This window comes from Trichosurus vulpecula, chromosome 4 (genome assembly GCF_011100635.1).
Source record: "Trichosurus vulpecula isolate mTriVul1 chromosome 4, mTriVul1.pri, whole genome shotgun sequence".
Classification (NCBI taxonomy): Eukaryota; Metazoa; Chordata; class Mammalia; order Diprotodontia; family Phalangeridae; genus Trichosurus; species Trichosurus vulpecula.
The window spans coordinates 373,268,444-373,296,079 of NC_050576.1; the positions used below are offsets into that span (position 1 = coordinate 373,268,444).

Sequence of the window (27,636 nt, forward strand, 5' to 3'; positions counted from 1 at the left end):
GAGCAGAACTAGAAGAACATTGTACACAACTACCGACACATTGTTGTCGGCGGCCGGACGGGATGTGCCCCACTTTGGCACCCCGTACTCCCCGACTACCGCCTATCACTCACCCTGCCCTCGGGTCTTCGGACGTCTCCGGCTCCTCTCGGGGGATGCGAGAGGAGAATCACCAGGCAGTACGCCGGAGTCAACAAGCAGCTTTATTGCATGGCGTACCAGAAATCTCACACAAATCCCACTGACTCTCTCTGGGGAGCGCCTTATATTGGGTGTTTCGGGTTGGCTCCTCCCCAGTTCCTCCCCGAGGGTGGAGCTCCTCCAGTAAGAGCTGCCCCGGTACTGACGTGGTGGAAGCCACACAGGCACCGCCGCGTCAGCAGGTCCAGACTCCCTGGCGTCTCACTACCCTCTCGGGGGGGCCCAGGTCCAGAGTGCCCCTAACACATTGTATCTGTGATGACTAACTTTGATAGACTTGGCTCCTCTCAGTAATGCAAAGTTCTAAGACAACTCCAAAAGACTTATGTTGCAAAAAGCTATCTGCATTCAGAGAAAGAATTACATTCTGTCTGAATGCAGACTAAAGCAAACTGTTTGCTGTCTTTTTTTTGTTTTTTTTCTTCTTTCTCATGGTTCATTCCATTGGTTATAATTCTTTACAACATGACTAATGTGAGAATATGTTCAATATGAAGGTATATGTAGAGCCTATACTGGATTGCATGCTGTCTTGCGGGGAAGGGGGAAGGAGAGGGAAGGGGAGAAAATTTGGAAATCAAAAGCTTGTGGAACTGAATGTTGTAAACTAAAAGTAAATAAATTAATTATAATTTTAAAAAAAAGTTCCCTATCTCCAGGTTAAGAACTCCTGATCTAGTAAGTGGCTAAGACATTAGCACAAATGATTATAATGCACAACATTGTATATTAAGTACATTAAAGAGTTGTAAAAAAAAAAAGTGAATTCAAGTTGGTTTTCACAGACCAGATTCCTAATAAGGGTTTTCACATCTTTCCCAAGGCATTGTAGTTGGTATTCTTTGTTAATAAAAGGTACTCTCTCTTTTTTATTTTTAAAAATTCTTATTCATCCAAAAAATGATTTCTTTTTTCTTGGGTCCCATGAGTCTAAAGTGATTTGATACTAGCGTTACTCAGTTAGCTAGTCAATAATTTTTTAAAATATAATTTTGAAAATCCCCAGGGCCAGATGGATTTATGAGTGAATTCTACCAAACACTTAAAGAACAATTAATTCTAATACTATATAAACTATTTGGGAAAATAGGCAAAGGAGTCCTACTAAATTCATTTTATGACACAAACATGGTGCTGATACCTAAACCAGGAAGAGCCAAAACAGAAAAAGAAAATTATAGACCAATTTCCTTAGTGAATATTGATGCAAAAATTTTAAATAAAACATTAGCAAGGATTTTACAGCAACTTATCACCAAGATAATACACTATGGCTAGGTGGGAGCCATATCAGGAATGCAAGACTCATTCAACATTAGGAAAACTATCAACATAACTGACCATATTAATAGGAAAAGCAACAGAAATCACATGATTATCTCAATAGATACCGAAAAAATTTTGACAAAATATGGCAAAATAAATAGAACTTTCCTTAAAATGATAAGTAGTATCTATCTAAAATCATCAGCAAGCATTATCTGTAATGGAGATCAGCTAGAAGCATTCCCAGTAACATCAGGGGTGAAACAAGGATGCTTATTATCACCACTATTATTCATTATTGTACTGGAAATGTTAGCTTTCGCAAAAAGAGAAGAAAAAGAAATTGAAGGAATTAGACCAGGGTGTAGCCTCTTGACTGGGTCCAAGTTTTACAAACAAATCCTTTTCTTAAGGAGATTTGTTTTGTGAAGTTTGGATTCAGTCAAAGGGCTGCACTTGAGCACCTAGAGAGCCACATGTGGACTTGAGGCCACAGGTTCCCCTGGAATAGGCAATGAGGAAACAAAACTATCACTCTTTCAAGCTGAGATGATGGTATACTTAGAGGATCCTAGAGAACTGCTTAAAAAAACTATTTGAAATAATTAACAACTTTAGCAAAGTTGCAGGATATTAAATAAACCCCCATAAATCATAAGTATTTCTATATATTACTAACAAAGCCCAGCAGCAAGGGATAGAAAGAGAATTTCCATTTAAAAATAACTGTAGACAATATAAAATACTTGAGAGTCTACCTGCCAAGACAAACCCAGGAGCTATATGAACACAATTACAAAACACTTTTCACACAAATAAAGTCAGATCTAAACAACTGCAAAAATATCAGTTATTCATGGGTAGGCCCAGCTAATAGAATAAAAATGACAATTCTACCTAAATTAATTTATAATGCCATACCAATCAAACTACCAAAAAATTATTTTATAGAGATAGAAAAAATAACAAAATTTATCTGGAAGAACAAAAGGTCAAGAATATCAAGGGAATTAATGAAAAAAAAATTCAAAAGAAGGTGGCATAGCAGTACCAGATCTAAAACTATATTATAAAAGCAGCAATCATCAAAATTATTTGGTACTGGCTAAGAAACAGAGTGGTAGATCAGTGGAATAGAATAGGTACACAAATCATGATAGTAAATGATTATACTAATCTATTGTTTGATAAACCAATGCAACCAAAATTAAAAGGAAAGCAGAAAGCTGGGAAATAATTTTTACAGCAAGTATCTCTGGTAAAAGCCTCATTTCTCAAATATGTAGAGAACTGAGTCAAACTTGTAAGAATACAAGTCATTCCCCAATTGATAAATGGTCAATGGAGATGAACAGGCAGTTTTCAGAAAAAGAAATCAAAGCTATCTACAATCATAAGAAAAATGCTCTAAATTACTATTGATTAGAGAAATGCAAATTAAAACATCTCTAAGGTATTACCTCACACCTATCTGATTGGCTAATATGACAGAAAAGGGAAATCATAAATGTTAGAGAAGTTGTGGGAAAATTGAGACCCTAATGCTTTGTTGGTGGAGTTGTAAACTGATCCAGCCATTCTGGAGAGCAATTTGAAACTATGCTCAAAGGGCAATCAAACTGTTTATACTTTTTGATCCAGCAATACCACTATTAGCTCTATATTCCAAAGAGATCAGGAAAAAGGGAAAAAGATCCACATGTACGAAAATGTTTATAGCAACTCATTTCATGGTGGCAAAGAAATTGAAAATTATGGGAATGCCCATCAATTGGGGAATGGCTGAATAAGATGTGGTATATGAATGTAATGGAATACTATTGTGCTATAAGAAATGATGAGTAGGAGGATTTCAGAAAAACCTGGAACAAAGACTCACATGAACTGATGCTAAGTGAACAGAACCAGGAGAACATTGTACACAATAACAGTAATACTGTGCAAGGATCAACTATGATTGACTTAGCTCTTCTCAGAAATACAATGATCCAAGACAACCCAAAAGACTCATGATGGAAAATGCTATCCACATCCAGAGAAAGAACTGATGAAATCTGAATGCAGATCAAACTATACTATTTTCACTTTTTTCATGGTTTTTTCCTTTTGTTCTGTTTCTTCTTTCATAACATGACTAATGTGGAATTATGTTTTACATGATTGCACATGTATAACCTATCTCAGATTGCTTGCCATCTTGGGGAATGGGGGAGGAAATGAAGGAAGGGAGAAAAATTTGGAATTCAAAATCTTTCAAAAAATGAATGTTGAAAACTTTCTTTTCATGTAATTGGAAAAAATAAAATATCATTAATAAAAAATATAAAATAAAACAAAATAAAAATTTCCAGAAATATTTTGAAGGCTTCGCTAACAATATGGTTTCAATACAGAGTCTGTTTTCTTACATCAGAAATTTTAAGTTTGAGAAGATATTCTACAAGACTGGCCCCAGTCACTTGACCTCATATCTTCTATTTAATTAATTATGCCTCTGTTTTCTTCAAAGGGATACCATGAGACAGTTAATGAACTAATATATGAGAGTACTTGAGAGGATAATTACTACAAATATCCAAAGTATAATAATATTTATAATAATCTATGAAAGCATAAGAATCCTACCATTACCACTAAACGTATACTAAGGCAGAAGAAAGATGAAAAAAGCAACACAGCAAACTCTTGTAAGTAGTTACTCTGATCTCAGGACAAAAGATATAGAATGCAAGCAAAACATACTGACCTTGAAGTCAGAATGTGTAGAGACAACCTAAGGATCATAGGCTCCCAGAACAACATGACAAGACAAAAAGCTTTTATACTATAATAAAAGAAAAAACAGACGAGAATTGTGAAGAGCTTCTGAACAGAGAAAATGAAATTCCAATTGAAAGAATTCACAGATCACCTCCAGAAAAAAACTCAAGGCTACAAACTCCAAGACACATACTGTTTAAATTTAACAATTCAATTCAGAAACAAGTTCCGTAAGCCTTCAGGGGAAAGACAAATACAAAGGAAAGGATACTAGAATAATGTAAGACTGTTCCGCACCCACTAGAAAAAGGAGTAATGGAATAAAATGTTCTGAAGAGTAACTGAGCTCAGAATGCAGCCCAGGGTGAACTAACTTGCAAATCTGAGCTTAATCATACAGGACAAAAGAAGGATGTTCAACAATAAAGATGAGTTTGAAAGCTTTTTACAAAGGAAAACAGAACTGAACACTCTGCCTATAGGTAAATGCTTCTTCTGGGAGACTACATTATAACATGGGAGGGTACATGAAATCAAGGGCTAATAATGAGGGGAAGGTAACCTCTGTGGGCTCAAAAAGAGACTACAAGGGAGGAAGGGAGAAGAGGGAAAGACTGAAAAGAGGAGAGAGGAAGGAAGAAGGCCTTACTTTTGTAGGTGGGAAGGGGGTTCTATTGATGAATATTCCTATGGGTGAAGGGAAATGAGAAGATTAATGAAGAAATGAGTCTGAGGCCTGGGAGATTTGGCGTCTGAAAAATCTACTTGTCCTGGGCCAGAGGAATTAGAACCCCTGGACACAGGGAGGAGACTTCCCAGGAAAACTTAGAAAAAAAAAATTGAAAAGAGAGGGTATAGATCAGTATGAGGGAGGAGGCCCTACCATAGCACTGTTCTCTCTGACCCCTGTAATGACTGGCATTGTTGTGAAAGTGAGACACAATAGAAAAGAGGAATTTATGGAGTATGCCCTACAAGGCAGTGGCAGAAAGTGCATAGATGACAGACCCTAGAATGAACACATTGAAAACATTAATGGTATGAAGAGTACAGAGAAAAGAGAGAAACTGAATATTTATAGGGGTCATGAATCACAGAATGAGAATCTTGAATAAACATAACGAGAAGATGGATAACTAAGAGAGTGACAGAAATTCTTTTTGGAAAGGGGAACAAAAATGAAATTTTAAGAACTAATGAAGAGGACCAGCTGAAGGAAAGGAAAGGGGCAATCTACTTGACTACCGAGAAGGAAAAATATATAACCAGATAAAAGCAGGAGAGAAGAAATAATAAACAAAACTCTAAAGGGAAAGGGATAACAAATGAGAAGAGGAGATTGGGGTGAGAAAAGAGCCAGTGGGAATAGGCCACCATAAAAAAAGATTAAGTAAAGTGACTGAAGGAACACAATACTGTATTTATGGCAAAAGAGAGGGTAAAAGTAATCATAAAAAAACCTCCAATTTTAGAGACAGATGGAAGAAAATATCAACCTAACTCATAACTTTAAGTATGAATGGATTAAACAATCCAATAAAATGAAAAAAGTGACAATTTGAATAAGAAAATATAGAGCTGCCATCTACTTTTTACAAGAAATAAACTTAAAAAACAAAGACAAAAAAAAAAACCCCAAAACTGAGGGATGGGAAAAAAAAATTACTAGGTATCAAGTGAATCCAAAACAGCAGAAGTTGGAATCATGCTACCCAACAAAGCAAAAACAATCAAGAAATAAAAAGGAATAAACAAGGAAACTATATTATGCTGAAAGGAACTTATAGATAACAAATCAATATCAGTAATAAACATATTTGTTTCAAATGCTTTAGCATTCAAAATCATAAAGGAAATACTATCTAAGCTTCTAGAAGACAGAGGCAGTAACACAATAATGACAGGAGACTTCAATATCCCTTTATCAGTTTTGGATAAATCTAAGAGAAAGATAAGCAAAAGGGAAAACATGGAACTGAACACATTTCTGGAAAAACTAAAGTTAGATTTATAGCATCTTCTAAAATGGGACAGCAAAAGAATATACATATTTATTGGTACCAAGTGAAATTTTTACCAAAATGGACCATGTATTAGGGCACATAGATATTGCAAATAAATGTAAAAAGTCAGAAATAGCCAATCATCCTGTATAGACCACAATGCAATAAGAATAGATTGGATCAGGGACCACAAACAAAAAATAGACCCAAGTAGACTTAGCAATGAAATCTTAAATAATTACTGGGACAAAGAACAAATCACAGAACCAATTAATAACTATGTAAAAGAAAATGATGATGAGATAACACACCAAAATTTCTGGGATGCAGCTGAAGCAGTCCCCAGGGTTGGAAAACTCTGGTTTTCTATATCCTTATAATCATACATTTACAAAACAGAAAAAGAGAAGATTAAAAACTAGAAAATCAATAAACAAACCTAAAAAAAGCACAAAAGAGGATATATTAAAAATTAGAGAGGAAACAAATGAACTGGAAATAAAAAAAATCCTAGAAATGATCATTAAAACTAAAAGTTGGGGGGAAGGGGGTGAGGAGCCCAGATGGTGGTGTGAAAACAAGGACTCACTTGAGCTCTCCCCCAAATCCCTCCAAATACCTGTAAAAAATGACTCTAAACAAATTCTAGAGCTACAGAACCCATGAAATGACAGAGTGAAACAAGTTTCCAGCACAAGATGGCCTGGATGGTCACTGAGAAGGGTCTATTGCACTGTGCTGGGAGTGGAGCCCAGTCCAGCCTGGGCTGTGCCAGGACAGACCAGGCCAGAGCAGGCCTCAGGGCACTGAATCACTAGCAGTGGTGGCAGTTTCCAGGCTTCTCAACCCACGAACACCAAAGGCAATGGAGCAGGTCAGCGGGAAAACTGCTGGACCTGGGTGAGAGAAGGGTGCGATCAGGCCCCAGCCCCAGGGGGGTGGAGGTGGCTGCAGCTGCCTCAGCAGCAGCAGCAGCAGCTGCTTGCAGAGCTCCAGGCTCACAGATGGTGAGAGGAATTAAGCAGCTGATCAGAGCAGGAGTACAGGGATCTCTTTGCTGGTGCTGAGGCACAGTTCTCTTGCTTTGCCCTGCTTGGATCTGGGTCGCAGTCCTGGTTGGTGGTCCTTGGGGGAGGAGGCGAGCTGGGGTGGCAGAGCTTGTGGTGGGGGAGGGGAGTCCTCCTGGTAGTTACATGGCAGAAAGGAGATGGAGTCCTCCTGGTAGTTACATGGCAGAAAGGAGTGCTTGCACTCACAGACCAGAGCACAGGCCAGGAGAGGAGCATCATACCACCTCAGAATAGAAGTAGCTCTGAAAACAGCAGCGCAAAACCCCTGAAGCTTGGGACAGGGCATTCTCCACTTTGGAAGCAGTCATACCCTGACAAAGAGCTCAAAAGTCAAGTAATTGGCTGGGGAAATGAGCAGGCAGCATAAAAGGACTCAGACTATAGAATCTTTCTTTGGTGACAAAGAAGATCAAAAGATACAGCCAGAAGAAGTCAACAAAGTCAAAGAGCCTACATCGAAAGCCTCCAAGAAAAATATGAATTGGTCTCAGGCCATGGAAGAGCTCAAAAAGGATTTGGAAAAGCAAGTAAGAAAAGTAGAGGAAAAATTGGGAAGAGAAATGATGCAAGAAAATCATGAAAAATGAGTCAACAGCTTGCTAAAGGAAACCCAAAAAAATGCTAAAGAAAATAATACCTTAAAAAATAGACTAACCTAAATGGCAAAAGAGCTCCAAAAAGCCAATGAGGAGAAGAATGCCTTGAAAAACAGAATTAGCCAAATGGAAAAGGAGGTCCAAAAGATCACTGAAGAAAATAATACCTTAAAAATTAGACTGGAGCAAGTAGAAGCTAGTGACTTTATGAGAAATCAAGATAGTATAAAACAGCACCAAAAGAATGAAAAAATAGAAGACAATGTGAAATATCTTAATGGAACAACCACTGACCTGGAGAATAGATCCAGGAGAGATAATTTTAAAATTATTGGACTACCTGAAAGCCATGGCCAAAAAAAGAGCCTAGACATCATCTTTCAAGAAATTATCAAGGAAAACTGCCCTGAGACTCCAAAACAAGAGGGTAAAATAGAAATTGAAAGAATTTACCCATCACCTCTTGAAAAAGATCTCAACAAGAAAACTCCTAGGAATATTGTAGCCAAATTCCAGAGTTCCCAGGTCAAGGAGCAAATATTGCAAGCAGCCAGAAAGAAACAAGTTGAGTATTATGGAAACACAATCGCGATAACACAAAATCTAGCAGCTTCTACATTAAGAGATCAAAGGGCTTGGAATATGATATCCCAGAAGTCAAAAGAGCTAGGATTAAAAACAAGAACCACCTACCCAGTAAAACTGAGTATAATACTTTAGGGCAAAATATGGATTTTCAATGAAATAGAGGATTTTCAAGCATTCTTGATGAAAAGACCAGAGCTGAATAGAAAATCTGACTTTCAAATACAAGAATCTAGAGAAGCATGAAAAGGTAAACAGGAAAGAGAAATCATAAGTGTCTTACTAAAGTTGAACTATTTACATTCCTATATGGAAAGATGATATTTGTATCTCATGAGACCTTTCTCAGTATTAGGGTAGTTGAAGGGAATATACATATACATATAGTTAGAGGGCACAGGGTGAGCTAAAAATGAAGGGATATCTAAAAAAATAAAATTAAAGGGTGAGAGAGGAATATAGTGGGAGAAGGAGAAAGTGAGAGATAGAACGGGGAAATTATCTCACATAAAAGTGGCAAGAAAAAGCTGTTATAATGGAAGGGAAGAGGGGGTAGGTGAAAGGGAATGAGTGAACCTTGCTCTCATCAGATCTGACTTCAGGAGGGCATAGCATACACACTCAATTGGGTATCTTACCCAACAGGAAAGTAGGGGGGAAGGGGATGGGGGAGGGGATGATAGAAGGGAGGGCAGATTGGGGGAGGAGGTAATCAAAAGCAAACACTTTTGAAAAGTAACGGGGTCAAAGGAGAAAACTGAACAAAGGGGGACAGGATAGAATGGAGGGAAATATAGTCTTTCACAACATGACTATTATGGAAATGTTTTGCATAATGATACATGTATAACCTATACTGAATTGCTTGCCTTCTCAAGGAAGGGTGTATCAGGAGGGCAGAGTTTATAATCTCAAAGAGGATCATAAACATGTCTGAAAGGTTCGGAATCGCCGGATAGAAGAAACTCTCAAAGTAGAAGGCAGAAGAATCAAAACATTTATTTAGGCTCCACAGTAACCAACCCATGAACCAGAAGCCCCATTTTGATATGTTGATCAAAATCTTCCAGGCCCAATAAGTACGCCTTGCAAGAGTAACCAGGAGGCTACAGAGAAACATGATTGCGTAAAGCAAAATCATGTTTCCCCCTTTTATGGTAATAAGATTACCCACTGGACTGAAGTCTTTGTTCAGCTTCCTCCCGTAGATCAGCTCTGCTACTGGCAGCTCCTGCCTCAGCTGTGTCTGTGTCTGTAACTGACGTAACTGTCGTAACTGCCTCTGTAACTGCCTCTGGCTCCAACTGTCGCTGTAACTGTCGCTGTAATGGCCTGAAGTCTTTGTTCAGCTTTCTCCCGTAGGTTAGCTCTGCTACTGGCAGCTCCTGCTTCAGCTGTGGCTGTAACTGTGGCTGTAACTGACGTAACTGTCGTAACTGCCTCTGTAACTGTCGTTGTAACTGTCGCTGGCTCCAACCGGAAAAGGAAGAGAGAAGAATCTCTTCGAGCTGTCCTCTCCCCTCTTATAGGGTCTCTGACATCATCAAGCTCCGCCCGAATGACCAGGGCCGATTGGTTCCTGAGTTGGCCCCTCCCCCTAGCATAGCCGCCAACACCTCCCCTCAGCCAGCCCCATGACTCCTCACACAGGAAGCTGTCTGCTTCCCGGCATGCTCCCCGGGCCTCCTGCCCCGGAAGAGCAAGCCACAGTGTCCAGAGGCTCAATGAGGCAAGCTGAGCCATTCAAAGAAAACAAAAGCCATTCTGGTTACACTCCACCCCTTGTTATAGGATACATAATCTAATCAGCCATGTATCCTAGAACATACATTGTGATCCAATTACAAAGGAAACTAAAACATATCATTCATTATAAAGCAAAACATATCATTCAGTGACATTCCCAAACATTGGTTTAACGATTCAAATGCGATCCACCCCTAGATCCCAGCAAAATAATCTCTTCAATCAATCATCCCCAAAATAATTATTAATAATTCAAATGTCCACCCCTAAATCCTTGTATCCATTACATAGGATCAATAATATCATAACAATAAAACAACACAGCAAGGATAACACAAAATAAGTGAACAGAACACTATCATCATTTCCACCCCCCTTGAACGATTGGGGCTCAAAATCTTGGGGTGAGGGGTGAAGGTCTCATTTTCCATAGCTTCTTCATGCTGAAATTGGATGTAGAGATGGCCCTGCCCCCAAAAAGTCCCATTCCAGAGGTCATTTCTTTAACAAGCTGGCAGGAATTCCAAGAATGCTACATGCTTAGGCAGTCACCGGAAAGTGCAGGGTGCTTAAGCCTGAAGGAAACAAAACTAGCAACAAGGTTAGCCAAAACAAAGGACAAAAAGAATAGTCTGTATGGACTATAATTCTTCAAATAAAATCATCTCAAGTTTGGTTGAGATTTCAGTTATACAAAGATCCAACATCAGAGCCAAACTCAGGTGGGAAATGTTTCTTTTCAAAAGGAACATAATGAGGAAGCCAAGAGGATCCCACCCTAGATATAGACTAAGATTGTCCTCCCAGCCTTTCCCCAAATGTACAAGTTTTCATCCGTTAATCACACAAGGTCACCTTCAGTCTGAGTGGCTTGTAGGCTTGCAGGAGCAGTTCTTATTTCCCTATTTCTCGTGTTATCAAGTCCTCTATACATTCTGTATAATTCATTGGTTGGAATTCCATCTATCATTTCAAAACCTACTCCTGCTCTCAATAAAGCAGTAAACATTTCTTTCCTTGTTACTCTCCTTTGGCGCCAAGTTTGCTGGTTATTCACCCTTCTCTCTCGAGGAGATCTATCCCCTCCCCAGTCACCTAAGTCATGTAACTGTAAAATCTTATTTATCACTGTTGTAAGACGGCTCCCTACTTCTCCAAGTAATAAATTCAAAATTAGTTGTTTATAAGCAGGGGGAGCTGTCCTAATTATTAAATTCCTATGAGGCAGTTCCATTGAATCATTGTAATATTTGTCTGCAGTTCCTACCATAATGGCAGTCTTCATTACCTCCTCCTTTAGTCTCATGATACAATCTCTAAGTGAATACCAGGGTCTGTGCTCAGTGGGCCACATAGAATCAGTAGCATATCTCTTATTGCATCCCACAGCGGCTAATGTCAACAGAGTAGTCCTGCTATCACCATCTCCTTGCTGATGATGTTCCCTAAAAGCTTGTTGAACTAGAGGATCATGGCTGATACCTATGAATCTCATGCAGTCTGTCCCATCTACTGATATTCCACCGGCCCCTTGATCACTGAGTCTTACCATCCAAGATATCAATGGTTCTCCTATTCTTTGGCTGAATCTACTCAAAATATCTGTGACCTCTTGCGGTGAGAAATCTTCCTGAATTTCCCTTGTAACTGAATCTTCACCTCGGGTTTCTGTCTTCCTCCTTTGTATGGGTCGAGCCCTTGTCTGATCATTTAACCATCTCCTATTCTCTGTGTGAGGCACATCCTGAACCCCAGTAGTGTTTTGTGCCTCAGCCGGCTCTTTCTGGGCTGGGTTGAAATGCACTCTGGGCTTTTTTGGTCTCCTGTTGCTCTTAGCCACATTAATAGAAAAGTTCTCATTTGAGTCAGTTTGGTCTCCTGCTATCTGAGATTCCCCTTCTTCCTGTGGGGTAGGAGTGCCCCCATGTCTTTCACTTAATCTCAATCTTTCGTATACTAGCCGGTAGGCTGATAACACTATCCAGCTTTGCCTAGATAGTGATGCCCCTGACTGAATCCCAACTTCTCGTAAACACTTTTCCAAATCCCTAGGATCTCCTCTCCGTAGCCTTGGTTCCCAGTTTTCACAGGGTCCAGCTTTTTTAGCCAATTCTTTTGCTAGGGAGGAATAAAATGGATCCTCCCATCCTGGGATATTCATCTCTTCCTCTGAAATTGTTCTGCTTCTAAATAGAGATCTTATACCTAGCGATCCTGTTCGTGACGCCAAATGTATCAGGAGGGCAGAGTTTATAATCTCAAAGAGGATCATAAACATGTCTGAAAGGTTCGGAATCGCCGGATAGAAGAAACTCTCAAAGTAGAAGGCAGAAGAATCAAAACATTTATTTAGGCTCCACAGTAACCAACCCATGAACCAGAAGCCCCATTTTGATATGTTGATCAAAATCTTCCAGGCCCAATAAGTACGCCTTGCAAGAGTAACCAGGAGGCTACAGAGAAACATGATTGCGTAAAGCAAAATCATGTTTCCCCCTTTTATGGTAATAAGATTACCCACTGGACTGAAGTCTTTGTTCAGCTTCCTCCCGTAGATCAGCTCTGCTACTGGCAGCTCCTGCCTCAGCTGTGTCTGTGTCTGTAACTGACGTAACTGTCGTAACTGCCTCTGTAACTGCCTCTGGCTCCAACTGTCGCTGTAACTGTCGCTGTAATGGCCTGAAGTCTTTGTTCAGCTTTTTCCCGTAGGTTAGCTCTGCTACTGGCAGCTCCTGCTTCAGCTGTGGCTGTAACTGTGGCTGTAACTGACGTAACTGTCGTAACTGCCTCTGTAACTGTCGTTGTAACTGTCGCTGGCTCCAACCGGAAAAGGAAGAGAGAAGAATCTCTTCGAGCTGTCCTCTCCCCTCTTATAGGGTCTCTGACATCATCAAGCTCCGCCCGAATGACCAGGGCCGATTGGTTCCTGAGTTGGCCCCTCCCCCTAGCATAGCCGCCAACACCTCCCCTCAGCCAGCCCCATGACTCCTCACACAGGAAGCTGTCTGCTTCCCGGCATGCTCCCCGGGCCTCCTGCCCCGGAAGAGCAAGCCACAGTGTCCAGAGGCTCAATGAGGCAAGCTGAGCCATTCAAAGAAAACAAAAGCCATTCTGGTTACAAAGGGTGGGTGGGGAGGGAAGAAGGAAGAGAATTTGGAACTCAAAGTTCTAAAAATAAATGTTAAAAAAAATTCTTTTTACATGCAACTGGGAAATAAGATATACAGGCAATTGGATATATATCTTGCCCTACAATAAAGGGGTAAAAGGATGGGGTGGGGGGAGTGGGGTGTTGGAAGGGAGGGCAGACTGGGGAGAGGGGGCAATCAGAATACATGCTATCGGGGGGGGGTAGAGATGGGGAGAAAATTTGTAACTCAAAATTTTATGGAAATGAATATTGAAAACTAAAAATAAATTAAAAATTAAAAAAAAAACTAAAAGCTGGTTCTTTGAAAAAACTAATAAAATTGGTAAACCTTTAACTAATCTGATTAAAAGACACAAGAAGGTGGCGTAGTGAGTAGAGCAGTGGCCCTGGAGTCAGGAGACCTGAGTTCAAATCCAGCCTCAGACACTTGACACATTTACTAGCTGTGTGACCTTGGGCAAGTCACTTAACCCCAATTGCCCTGCCTTCCCCCCCTGCAAAAAAAAAGAAAGAAACAAGAAAATAAAATGAATAAAATAGCAAATGAGCAAGATAAAATCACTGCAAAACCAGAATAAAAAGAATCATCAGAACATATTATATACATATATATAATAAAAAAACTAAGAACACAAAATACATAGAGATTATCTTTGAAAATGTAAAATATTCACTCTATAAGAAAACCAGATAGAAATAGTAAATAATCCAATCTGGGGGGTGGGAAATAGATCTAGCTGTCAAGGAACTAGCAAAGAAACTCCTGTTCCTGATGGATTCACAGGAGAATTCTATCAACGTATGTAAAAAGCTTTGCAAACATTAAAGAGCTATATAAATGTCAGCTGTTACTCCAATACTGAAATAGCCAAATAGATTTATGATCTCACTGATTTTGATACTACTTCTACTAATATGGATCACAACCCAACCATATCTGCCCATCCTGTGCAACTCCTGTCCATACCCTCTTAAAAACTCACCTAGGGGGTCTATTAAATTTTCTCCTGATATCTCAAGGATACCAACAGAGCACTTGGACTGTCCACCATTTCTTACCCAAGTTTGCTTACACCCACCATCTATCTCTCTGTGCTGCTCTGTGAATAAGTCATTAAAAATTCTTTGGAGACCATTTTGTTCCACTTCTCAAAACCATATAGTAACAACGGTAGAATATTGGTAGGAAAAAGTTGGGTCCTTGTTTCCAGGAAAAAAATTTTGGACATTAAAGTAACTGAAATTTCCTGAAGGCAATCCAGCTCTCTCTCCTTCTCTCTATTCAACTTTTGCCTCAATTCATTGTCCATTTTTACTGTCTGTCTCAGATATACTCAATGATGTTCAGACTGTATAGGCTGTCTATCCAACTTTAAATTATAACATGGGCAACAGACATTCTTCACCCACTTAGTCTTTTCCTTTTGCGGATGGACACAGGGAGGAGAGCCCCAGTCCCACTACACAGGAGTTGTAAACTAATTTTCGTAATAATAACAAATGAAACCATCTATACAATCAACTATTATTATTATAAAAATCACCTTACATTATCTGATCAGAGAATAACAATGAATAAGGATGATCAGCATATAAACATACTTGTGTAGGATTGAAAAAAGCACAGGCCATTTTTACCAACTACCTATTATGATTCAAGGATCATAGATTTAAAGCTAAAAAAGACCTAAGAGTCCATCCAATCCAACCACTCTTCCCTATTCCAAATATAGAAGTGACTTTCCTGGGAGTTGAAAGTGGTATATGAACCTAGATCTTCCTGACTCTATCCACTAGGCTATGCTGCTTTTCCCAAAGAGTTCCCCCCTAAGAGAAAAAAAAAAATATTCCTGCCTTGCCCAGTTCCATTTTAAAAGAATTAGGCCCTTTTAAGGCAAGAAAAGCAAAGAAATTCAGAATTTAGCCAAGTACTCTTGAATTCTCTCTAATTACTGCTGTCTATAGTGCTCAAATTCCTTAATTTGGGTCTCTTTATAGTAATACAAAATTAAATTCAATAAAATAGCCAAGGGATGAGTTAAAACAATGAATTACCAAGAAGAATAGGGCATAGAAGGAAATTAAGTGCATGCTATTTAAACATGCTTTTAAATACTTTACACGAAACGGACTCAATTTACCCACATCCTTATGAATCCTAAACACACAGCTGGTCATTGTTCACCAACAACATTCTATTACCTTTGGGCCAGAATCAATTAAAGAGTCCAAAATGTTCACAAAAATATGTTCAGTTTGAGAAACTCTGGTCTCCACTCTGGAAGCTAAACATATTGAACTAATTGAATTTGGCCCTGTTACACACCAGACCCCACCCCCCCCAACCCCTGGAAAAAAAAACCTACCACTACTTTTAAAAGCTACTTTACTGTTGTGACCAACTAACAAAAGCCAGGTATACTGCTCAAACTGAAAACCTGCTTTCCAATCTGAACTTACATTTTTTTCCTCTTTTTTACAATACTATGGGTTTCCTATATTAGAGGGGCATGCCAGAATATTTAATGTTACTAAATGCACATTTTGGTATACACTTTGCTTTTAAAAAAAATACAAGAACATGTAGTCCTCTTCTGGTATAACAAAATCCCCTGTTAAAAAGAATGTTTATTACTCTGTGGTTATTAGAACATTGATGTATGTTACATTTAATTCAAGTGGTTTTTGAGGGCATTAAAAAAATTAGACCAAAGGCTTTGTTCATATTTTAAAAACTTAATAGGACCCGTGGTTGGTCTAAGTAACTACGAATCTTTAATGTTAAAAATAAAAATCATGTCCAAACATCATTTTCTTAGTTTAATAGCCCAAATGTTTTGATTATGCCATTTACTACTTTTTTTCCTCATAAATGATTCACCTATGCCATTTCCAAGTGATGTTTTCTCAAAATTATTACAGTTTTTACATGTGTAAATCTCAACTATACTGATATTCCAGAGCTGCTTAATGGCACTGTGGTAACACTAGATTCTTGAAGCTTATGTAGGCCAGAAGATGTCAAGTTCTAGCAGGTCCTACCAAACTGGGAAGGTTTTAGTTACAGGCCAGGCAGTGGTCAGTTGGAGGACTAGGGAGGAGGGGCTGCCCCATCTCCTAGTGTGACAGCACCGACTGGCTTTGGAGTAAGAGAATCTGAGGACCAAGCTCACCAACGGTGTGTACTGACTATGTGGCCTTTGGCAATTCACTTAACGTCTTAGACATTTCATCTATAAAATGAGGGATGTGAGAAAGAGGGGCTCTTGGGTCTTTTCCAGCTCTAAAGCTATTCTATGATCCTATGACTTATGTCCTTGGTATCCTGCCTGCCCTAGGGATTCATACCATACCTTTCATGAAGGATGCTTAGAATGACCAGCAATACTGGAGCAAAAAGGCCAAGATGGGATTTTGAGGATTTTCCCTCCCTGGGGAACTTTCCCAATAGTGTCCTACCCCTGGTGGCTTCACCACGGGACATGAGGCCCAAGATATGAGGTCTCTCCCCAGGTTTATATTTCTGCTCTTTCCCTCCCACATACATACTGAACTTATCCTAGATATCAAAATTTTTAGTCAGGTTCTGTGTCCTTTTCTGGTGCTCACACCAAATATGTTGTTTTATTCCTCTTACCTAGTACATCATACTGGTAGTCTGAGGTGATGAGAAAGACTAAAAGCTGACTCTCGATTGAGGACCATAAACCTTAAAAAGAATGACAAAAACCCCTCACAATGATGTCCTAAGTTTTATACACTAAGAGATGTGACATTATTTTAGTACCCAACTACCACTTAGAAAGTATTCCAAGAAACCTAAGATCTCCTAGCCAATCCCTGATCTAGCTTGACTGTAAAGAACAGAAACATAGGTGAAATTTTCTTCATCTCTGTATTTTTCTAATATCTTATAAAGCACTGCCATTATAATTCAAGCCCCTAGTCTCCAGAGCACCAATATTCTAAAAATTTAAAGGTTCTTAGAAAGATGTGTGAATCCCAGCCAAAAGTAATACTCTGGGACCTGCCTGCCTGTAATAACCACTCTGTAGAAAGGCAGCCTCTAATAGAACTTTTACTATCTATTGCTAATAAGCAAATTCCTCAAAATTTTAATTGCTTAATTACCTGTCATATGATATGGCTCTACACTTTTCTCTAGGTAAAGTACCGATGGTGGTCAGTGAAAAAACAAAGTGTTTTGGTGACCTAATTTAAGCTGGCAGAGAGAGGTATAAAGCTCAACATTTCAACTAGAATTTTTAATCACAGGAGCCCATTCAAATTACCTCAGAAATAAAACTACCTATTCAAACAGTGAGCTAATAAAATAAAATGTTTTAATTATATAAGTAATTCATTTTTTAAAAAACATATAGGAAAGGGAGCACCCAAACCTTATGTTATCCTCAGAGACAAAGCAGGAGATAGAGACAACATAATGAAAAAAAAAAGGAAATATAAATCCCACCTAGTATGTTGTGATGCCAAGTTTCAGGACGCAAATTATTAATACAGAACTGACCTTAGTTTTTAAACAGTGTTTAATAAATGGTACCAAAAAGTACTTGACCACAAACTCCAAAATCCATTCTTGATACTTATATGGGGAGGAGTTTGTGCTACTTTTTACTTCCCCCAACTGGTGCTTAATTGATAAAACTGATTGGGAAGGTCATTCAATAGAATAAGGACTGACAAAGTGAAGTATGAAGATTTTATACATAGATTCAGGACAGTCTGAAGAAATTTATCCCAAATGGGGTGCCAGATAAAGTTTTAGGGTAAATAAAAATATTTGCGGGAGGGAGAGAGAACCTTTGATCTGAGAGCTCACAGTATCTCAAATGAGGCAATGTTCTGTGGTGATGATCAAAATATGCAAATCTCTAAAACCATATTTCTCTTGCTTTCTACTGGCACAGGGCAGGGTAAAGAGGTATACAAAATTACCAGAAAGGGAGGGTGGATGAAGGAATAACAGGTAAGTTTTTAGTGTTTCTAAGACTTTTCCTACATGAATTTCAAAGTAACGAATCCTTCTGTGATTCCGTGATCAGCAGATAGTATTATTACTGGGGAGCAAGCTGTTATAATACATTGCTGCTAAATCTAGAGCTATTTCTTTGACCCTATGGTAAAAACCTCCATGACAACCCTAAACCAAAGGGGACTGCAACTGTCAGATGCTGCTGCTTCTCTGCTTCTTTGCCTACCTGTGTGTAGTCTTTTAAAGAAATCCATCATCTATAATGTTTAGGGAAACAACCCACTTTTAGACCAAAACCGTCACCATCCAATTACACAGGGGAATTAGGGGTCATTTCTATCTTGAACAATGCTACTAGTTAATTAGGCAGCTGTACAGTAGTGAAATCATTAGGTGAAGTAGGTTACTATTTGTTATAGAGAATTTAACCTCTACCACTAACAAGACAACAGAAAGCCATATGGGGGCACATTGTTAAGGAAGAGACCCCAGGTTTTAAAATAACAGGTATTTAAAATTGGTTTTAAATCTGAGTTATTTAAAATCACTGAAAAAGACTAGTTGGTAATACCAAGGGAGAATCCCAGGGTTAGAGAAGAGGCCAAGAACTACTGATCTGTTGATGCCATCTAATTAGCTTCCTTCCAAGGGAAGAGACTCTCCATTTTGAATGTAAAATGCCCAATAGATTTATTTACTCTGTCTCCTTTTTCACAACTAGACTATTGCTTTGTCTATTCCAGTTTTTACTGATTAATGAAGAGGCTTTCTTTGGTGATTATATTCAATTCTAATAAGTCCCACTGTTAGGGTAATAGATTCTCTCATCTACCCTAAGTTTCCCTTTGTGGTCAATTGAGAATTTTATTACTTTGGGGCAAAGTCTCCTTTAAGACTTACAAAGCAGAGAAAGAAATATGCTTTTTTTGTATAGTAAACTTTAAAATAAATTCTAAAGATTAAAGCAGAACAAACTTACTAATCAACAAATACATGTGCCAGATAGAATAAAGAGACGTTAAATAATAGGTTAAAAACTTAGATTTATCATAAATCAAAAGACTATTATATCACTTTGCTGTTTTAACTATAAAATAAGGTTAGCTCTCAATTTTAACATCGAGTCCTAACAGAAAGGAATGCTCTCTCTTCTACAGCCTGCTTAGATTTTTCCTTTTTCTAACTTTATACATTACATACACTCTACAATCTATTGTTCAATCCCTGAATGGGTTTTCCCTTAGAAACAATGTTTTAAAATGGAGGATGGGTTCATAACCTACCACACAAGAAGCCTATTTAATCAATACTTTGACTGAAAAATTGTTTTAACATACTAAAAGTACTAGGGTAGTGAGGCAGTGTGACACAGTGACTAGACTTCAGAATCAGGAAGACTTGGCTTCAGATCTTGCCTCAGACACTAGCTATGTGAACTATAAGTCACTTAATTAACCTTTAAGCAACTCAGGCAACTGCCTAGGACTTAGATATTAAGTCACAGAAGGGTTGTGGGACCTTACTCTTGGTGGGAGTTCCCACACTCACAGCCAGAGTTCCTTGTAATATGTTATCACATTTAAAAGGTTCCTAGGAAAATGCATTTCTAGTTCTACCTTGGGATGTCAGCTAGTAGGACTACCCCTCCTCCCCCTCACCACTACCACTTCCCACCATCACCCCAACACAGCCTCCTCATGAAGAAGGAGAATTCATTCTATCTACCACAGCCCATCCCCAACTCCAGGTCGCTGATATCCTGAAACAGATGGCTTTACCTGGCTCTATAATGGTAAAGGACCTGAGGACTGAAGAAAAAGGGGTCTTTGGGAGGAATGGTTGTTCTTCTTGCTCACCTACTTCTTTCTCTATCTACTCCTAACATTTGTTGCTCTAAACCACCGTTTCTCTCCTTGGCCCAATGTAAAAAAAGAATTGCTCTGTGGCAAGACTAACTTTGAAGGTTTTCTAAGGGTTTTTGCCACCAATACAAATCATAAATAAACAAGTGAGTTAAAAGACTTCCTCTTATTCCTGCTGTTCCCCCTTCTTATCTTTGCACTCAAATCTGGTAGGGAAAGTTGCTAATAGGGGATGATGGGCTCCTGAGAGGATAAACACCAAGGCAAGGTCTGAAACAGAATTATCTACAGATCTACCTTCTGGGAGAAATGCAAACACTTAATTGTTCCAGATTTTATACCACAGAAGCTGAAGCAAAAGTAGGAACTCTAGAGTTAAGAGATCATTAGAAGGGGAGGGGAATCGACCAAACATTTATTAAGGGACAATTAACCATGTGCCAAGGAAAGACAAAAATCAAAGTCAGTTCCTGCCCTGAACAAGCTCACATTCTATCTTGGAGACAATATGTATACATGAAGCATATGCAAAATAAATACAAGATAATTATACTGAAGATGCACTAAGTGCCAGGAAGATCAGAAAAGGCCAGATGTAAGAGACAGCATTTGAACTAAACTTGGATGATTCTAAGAAGTAAAGGTGAAGAGGGAGCACATTATGATATGGTGGATAGTCTATGCAAAGAAACAGACAAACAAACATCGTTAGTAACTAGCAAGAATAGCTTGGATGAACCACAGAGTGTGAGAAGGGAGAGTAAAGTGGAATAAGCCTAGAAAAGTAGGTTGAAGCCATGTTGTGAAGGAGGGAAGTTTATATTTGATCCTAGAAGTAATGGGGAGATACTGGAGCTTTTTGAGCATGTATATGGTATGGTCAGACTTTTCAGTAATAACTAAATAACTTTTAGTTCTTCAGTTTTAGTAATAACTATTTGGCACCTATTACATCCTGCCATGCACTGTGGTGATCTGAGCATATGTCTCATCTCCTCATACAGACTGTAAGCTCCTTGAAAGCACCTTTTATTCATCTTTGCATACCTCAAAGCAACCTTCACATGACAGACACTCAGTGAATGCTTGATGAATGAATAATTTCACCCTGTGCAGCTTGACCAGAATACTAAAGGGGGGGGAAGGAAATACTTGGCAAAGAGCCAGAAGAGACTAGCCCTAAGGCTGGAGGAAGGAATGTTAATGTAGCAAAAGGAAAATGAAGCCTTTTGACCTTCCCTCCTCCTTCTAAACTCCTAGTTCTGCCACTTCATCACTGTCTTCAGAAACTCATCTTCCTCTAAGATGATACCAACTCAGAATCTCATACCCTGGGGACCCTCTGTCCCACTGACTTGAGAGGGTACAGACTGGACATAAGAGAACTCTTCCCAGATCTTTCACTTTAGGAGGAAGCCCAGGGCAGCCATCTCCCAATTTCCCACCTAGCTGCAGGACTGAATCATCACCCTCTACCCCTTGTGGTGATCTCTTTCTCTTCTACCCACTTTACAACTTCTCTTTATGTGCTGTAATTCCCATTAGATTGTAAGCTCCTTCAAGGACAGAGACTGTCCTTTGCTTTTCTTTGTATTCCCAGAGCCTGGCACAGTATCGGACATATAGTAGGCATAGTTTATTAACTAAGTTCAAACTAGACTCTACATGAACTTCCAGGGAGCTAGAATAAAATAAGAAACCAAGATGGAATTTGGAGTCAGAGGGCTTGGCTTCAAAGTCTGACTCTGCTATTTTAGTATCTATATAACCCTGGGCAAGTTACTTAATATTCTCTGGGCATCAATTTCCTCATCTGAAAAAAAACTGAATTTGGACCAGATGACCACTAAGATCTAGTCTACCTCTAAGTTCAGCAATCCTGTTTGGGGAGAAGGCATCCTAAGCAGCCTGATACCTATGGGGAATTGAAAGGAAAAAGAAAAAATCTGATGTTATTTTTTTTAGAACCTGTCTTGTAGTTCTCCCTTACCTCTTAAATACAATTGGTTCCCAAGTCACATCAATTCTACCTGTGCAGCAGCATCTCTCCCCACTGTCCTTTGCTCTTTGCTCTCACTGCTACCATACTAGTACAAGCCTCTTGGATTACTGAAATTACTTATTAATAGTCCTGTCCCTGCATGCTCTCTCTCTCTCTCTCTCTCTCTCTCTCTCTCTCTCTCTCTCTCTCTCTCTCTCTCTTTCTCCTAATCCATCCTTCAAAACACTGCCAGAATTAATTTTCTCATGCCTACCTCTGATCTTTTTATTCAGTGGTTCCCTACTGCTCCCAAAGTAAAATTCAAACTGTTCTGCCTAGCATTCAAGGCCTGGCTCTTGTCTTTCCAACCTTATCTCATGTTCCAGCCACACTAAGTTACTCTCTGCATACAACTCCTTACGTTCCCAAAAAACCTGGGCTGTTCATGTTGTTCTATATGCCGAGAATGTCCTCCAAACCATTTTTACCTGTTATATTCCTACCCATTCCCCACTTACACAAAAAATTAGTACTTGGATATTTCTATGAAGATGCAAAATGGCATTCCTTCCTGTTTTAAACTTTTTTTTTTCCTGGTACTAGCTTATAAGATCTATGAATGAGAAAAGAAATGATATTTTCTTTGATCCCCTGGTTGGTAACAAACTTCAACATTCAGCTGTCACATAGAACTGTTTTATCCTTTTCTAAGGCATTTATCATTTAATATGGTATATTATAATTATCTAATTCTACTATTAGACTATAAGCTCCAGGAGGATAGCGGTCCAGTCTTATCCAAACCTTCTACCTCCCAGCATTTAGCACAATAGTAGTAGTTGCCCATAGTGGGCACTTAATGATGAATAAAAGGGCCAGACTGGGGGCTATGATGGACATACTACATAATTTAAGAACTGCTTTTTATTTATTTTACCCAGGTACCTATTCTAGGTGTTCAGTACTTTCATTATTTGTAAATGTTTGCCACTTGACTCTACTGGATCAATATGATTCTTTTTACTTTTCTTCATAAATCAACATTTCCATTTCTTAAAACAATTTCTATTTGTTTTTCCTGGAACCCTATCTAAATTTCCTGTGTTCCTAGGGCACCAAACCCTATCATATCTACAGCAGTTGTTGCTTAATCTCGGTCATTCTAACTCCAAATCCAGCACTCTTTCTACTATACCAGATGAGTATTATCTCCTTTATTGTAATAGCAAGATTCTTGAAGGCAGAAATGCCCCATTTATTTCTGCATCTTTTATTGCAGTGGGGTCAAATTCGAATAGAAACAGGGCCCATAAAACTGTACATAAGGATCCCAGGGGACACATAATGACTGTTTTAAAATACAATGTTATCTAAGTTTTACTGTATTTTTATTTGTTAACTACATCCCAGTTACATTTCAATCTGGTTCAGGCCACTCAGGAATTGTAGGCCAAGCATTATTGCATTTAACACAGAATCAGTAACTTGTTGAAATATTTTAAAATTGCATTTCACTTTATCAGAAAAGGGCAAACACCAAGAAAACAAGCTTTAAATAGGGATAGAGTAAAAAATAAATAAAATTATCCTCCAAAAGATATCCTGGGGTCAGCACACATTTATCCTGATCCCTTAATTGCTCTAACTCAAATAATGTATAAAGAGGATTGATCTTTAGAAAAATGATCCTTAGAAAAAGAAAACCTTTAATCCAAAAGCCAATTACATCTAGTATAATACTTAGGGAAGTAAAATAATTCATTTTAGGAAAGATTTCTAACAAATTTTTTTTTTAGTATAACCTTCAAATATGCAGAAAATTCAACAACCAGAATGCCAGGTTTTCCAAGAGTGCTAGGTTTCCTGGATGTATTCCTTTTTTAAATGTACATTTCCTGAGTGTCTAGAAAAGGTGTTCTTAACCCTTTTTATCTTATAGACCCTTTTAGCAGTCTGATGAAGACTATAGATCCCTTTTCAAAATGCCTTTAAATAACTGAGGGAAATGTTAAGTTTCAGCTAGAGGTTAGTAAAAAGAAAAAAAAAATGTGATTTTTTTTTCTCATTCTAGTTCACTCAAGAAATCTATCCAAAGACCCCGGGGGAATCTGTGGACACCAGATTCCAAGACCCTGGCATATAATATTCATTAATTAGTTTATTTTTAATTTTCAACGTTTACTTCTACAAGATTTTGAGTTCTAAATTTTCTCCCCATCTCTCTCCTCCCCCACTCCAAGACAGCCAGCATTCTGATTACCCCTTCCTCCAATCTGCCCTCTCTTCTATCACCACTTCCCTTTCCATTATCCCCTTCCCTTCTATTTTCCTGTAGGGCAAGATAGATTTCTATATCCCTTTGCCTGTATCTCTTGGTCTATAATATTCAAAGAAAGCAAAACCTACAATTTAAACCCATTCAAAAAAATTAAAAATATCTATTGAAAGAGGAAATACTTTGTCAAGGATTAACGCTCTACTTTTCTCCATCCTTCAATGTGATTATGAATGATTCAAAAATAAACATTAATTTTAGAAGAGCTTCAAGTTTTTATCGTCTTATGACTGAAATTCTCCTTTAGCATAACTATCAAACAACAAGAATGAATGCTTTCAAATGTGGAATAAACTACATTTTTTACTTTCAACACCTGGTGTCACCAGCATAACACAGTACATTTTTATAAACACCCCATACTGTGTGTGCCACAATGTGAAGGCAGCTAGGACTTCAGGAAAGGAGTAGAGCTACAGAAGCTCAAGTGAAATAATCTATAAATATGACGTTAACCATATTACCAAGTAATTACCATTGACAGTTTTTTTTTTTAGTTTAGCTGTTAATGATGCAAATGAAAGGACTAAAAGAACAAACAACTTAAAATAATCACTTTATATAAACCATACTCAGAAGTGATACATACCAGGACCTGTAATTATGTATCGTTTGTGTTTTACTTAAACCCCCAACATTTAAAATTAATTTTTGTTTAAATCAAGTATATTAAAGACATAATTAAAATTTTAAATGCCAAAAGGATCTCTTTGTGTAACTACTTCATTCCTTAAAAGTAGTATTTATAAAGGTTTGAATTCAAGTGAGAAAAGGACTCAAAAAGAACAAAACTAATTATATAGAAATAGTGAAAACTGCTGACCTCCAAAAAGCAATTCATTAAAAGTTGAATTCATACCACTTTCACCTTACTTCATGGATACAATAGAAAACAATCTTACGCAACTTTCATTACTCACTTAACTTCTAAACTTACAGCTTGAGAAATCATTATGAGATAACATGAGGAAAATAGCTCTAGTATCTTAAATGTTCAAATTATATCTTGTAATGAAGACACCAGTGTTCCTTTTAGAAGTGTTATTCTTAATCTTTTTCACATGGTAACCACTGAGGCTGCCTTTGATGCCTGCCACCATTGTTAATGCTGAATATTGTATTACTAAAAGGCAAGAGAACCCCAAAGTATAGACAGGTTCCTTTTAACAATATATCTGTTTCCAGGTGTATGGTAGCGCTAATGATTTTTTTTTTAGTTGATTAACTCCAAAGAAAATTCTCATTACATATATCAGTGAGTATGTATTATGTCACAGTGATATGATTTAAAATAGATGTGTTAAACTTGAGCTCAGGAGGGCAAAACTCCTAAAACAGATTAAAGTGTAATTGAAAGATTTTAACAAAAGTAGAATAAAAAACAATATTAATTAGTGGTTTTCTAAGTAAATATGGCACCTTCAGGGATCTGTTTCTACCTGAGTCTGATACCACTAGTTTAAAAGACTACCATATAAAACAAAAATTCTAACAATGGTCTCCTTCCCTCTTTGCATCTCCCTACTCCGCCCTGCCCTCTCCAAGTACACGCACCAAACCTCCTTTCTGTTCTACCCAGTTAGAATATAAGGTCCTAAAGGGTGGAGACAGTTCCACTCTTGTCTTTGTAAACCCAAAGCCTAGCACCACACCTGGCAAATAGCAGACATTTGATAAATGCTTGTTGGTTGTTGATTTATTGAAAAATATATCTCTAGACTAATTAGCAAATGGTAAGCACACTACACCACCCTCACATCCTCTCTTGCTTCCAGTCTCCGGCCCTTAATTTACATATCAAATCACCTACTTTGCTTATTTAGATTTATGTGTAGATTTGGGATTAGAGAAAATTCCCTTGGCTAGTTCCTATCAATATAAGTGGCATTCCACACAAGTAAATCTCTTAACTTAATCTAACATCCTGTTTTAGTGGTAATGGAAGACTAAAAGCCTTGTTAAATTACTAACATGATCAGAAGTTTAGGTTCATCCCTTATAAAATACCAGAGTCACCTCTGATACTTTCTTTTCTTTCTTCACATTCAAATCTTTCACATTTTCTAACCGTAATCAAGAATATAAATTCCCACCACTCACTTCATGAAGCAAGATATAGAAAAGAAGTATCAGATCCTTAAACTATTCTCTTAAGTGGCCCCCTTTCCTCTCAATCCTGTTTAGCCAATTTCTACTTCTGTATTTTGAAAACAGCCAGCAAATTACTTGCTAAGAACTGCTAGGCAAGTGCATTTGCATATTCTTTCCTGAAGACTCTGCTTCTCATCTCAGACTCCTTACAGAATAAGCCCCAAGTAAGAGCTACCTCTATTCCACAGTTAACTCCGCTAGAGGAACTCCAAGTCTGGTCAGACACTATCACTATTAAATTAGGGCAATTCTCTAAAAGGCTTCTCCATAAGCAAACAGTTGAACAGGCTACTATGAGATGATGTCTACCATCTATCTTGAATGGTTTCAGTATTTACGGAAGCACACAGTCACTCCAACTATTACGAGTGAACACAGAGGAGGGAAAAGAACAGTATGGCATAAACACTGCAGGCTGCCAATAAAAAGGGAAGGAAGATGGAGGGTAATTTCTGAGGAGCATAGAATTTTAGATCTGGAAGAGGTCTTCAAAAATTATCTAGTCTAACTGTTATTTTACAGATGAGAAAACTGAGTAATTCAGGAAAAGGGCTGACTGGAATTGCCATCCTACTCAAGGCAGCAGGGGAAAGAATTTTGACAGCATTTTGAGAAATGTCATTTTGAAGGATCAGAGACATTTATTTACGGAAGAAATAGTTTAGGAAACAAGACTTGGTAATAAGGCAAACACATACATACTTTTCAGGAATAATGTTCTCCCTTTCCAAAGAAAATATTAAAGGTTTTATTGTAAAAACTCTAAACTCTTTATAAGATTTCTCTGAAAAGTTGAACATATATCTGAGGGCGCACTGCCACCAGATGGCGGTAAGTGCTTCAGAAGTATGGTTTGGTCTGCCAGATTTAAGCATAGATGTGCTTAATTACCTGTAAGAATGATTAACGCTTTCACATTCATCAGACTTTTTAAAT

At 38.2% G+C, this 27,636-nt stretch overlaps 1 protein-coding gene across 4 annotated transcripts in view; it reads right to left on the reverse strand.

Annotated features, from left to right (window-relative positions):
- Window positions 1-27,636, reverse strand: part of GGACT (gamma-glutamylamine cyclotransferase) — a 70,848-nt gene that overhangs the window by 21,491 nt on the left and 21,721 nt on the right. The window contains exon 1 of one of the 4 annotated variants that reach the window (XM_036753361.1): window positions 17,016-17,036. The exons of the other annotated variants lie outside the window; for them this stretch is intronic. The gene's annotated coding sequence lies outside the window, so the exon portion shown is untranslated. Of the gene's footprint in view, window positions 1-17,015; window positions 17,037-27,636 lie in introns of those variants that run through there. 4 annotated transcript variants of the gene reach the window in all.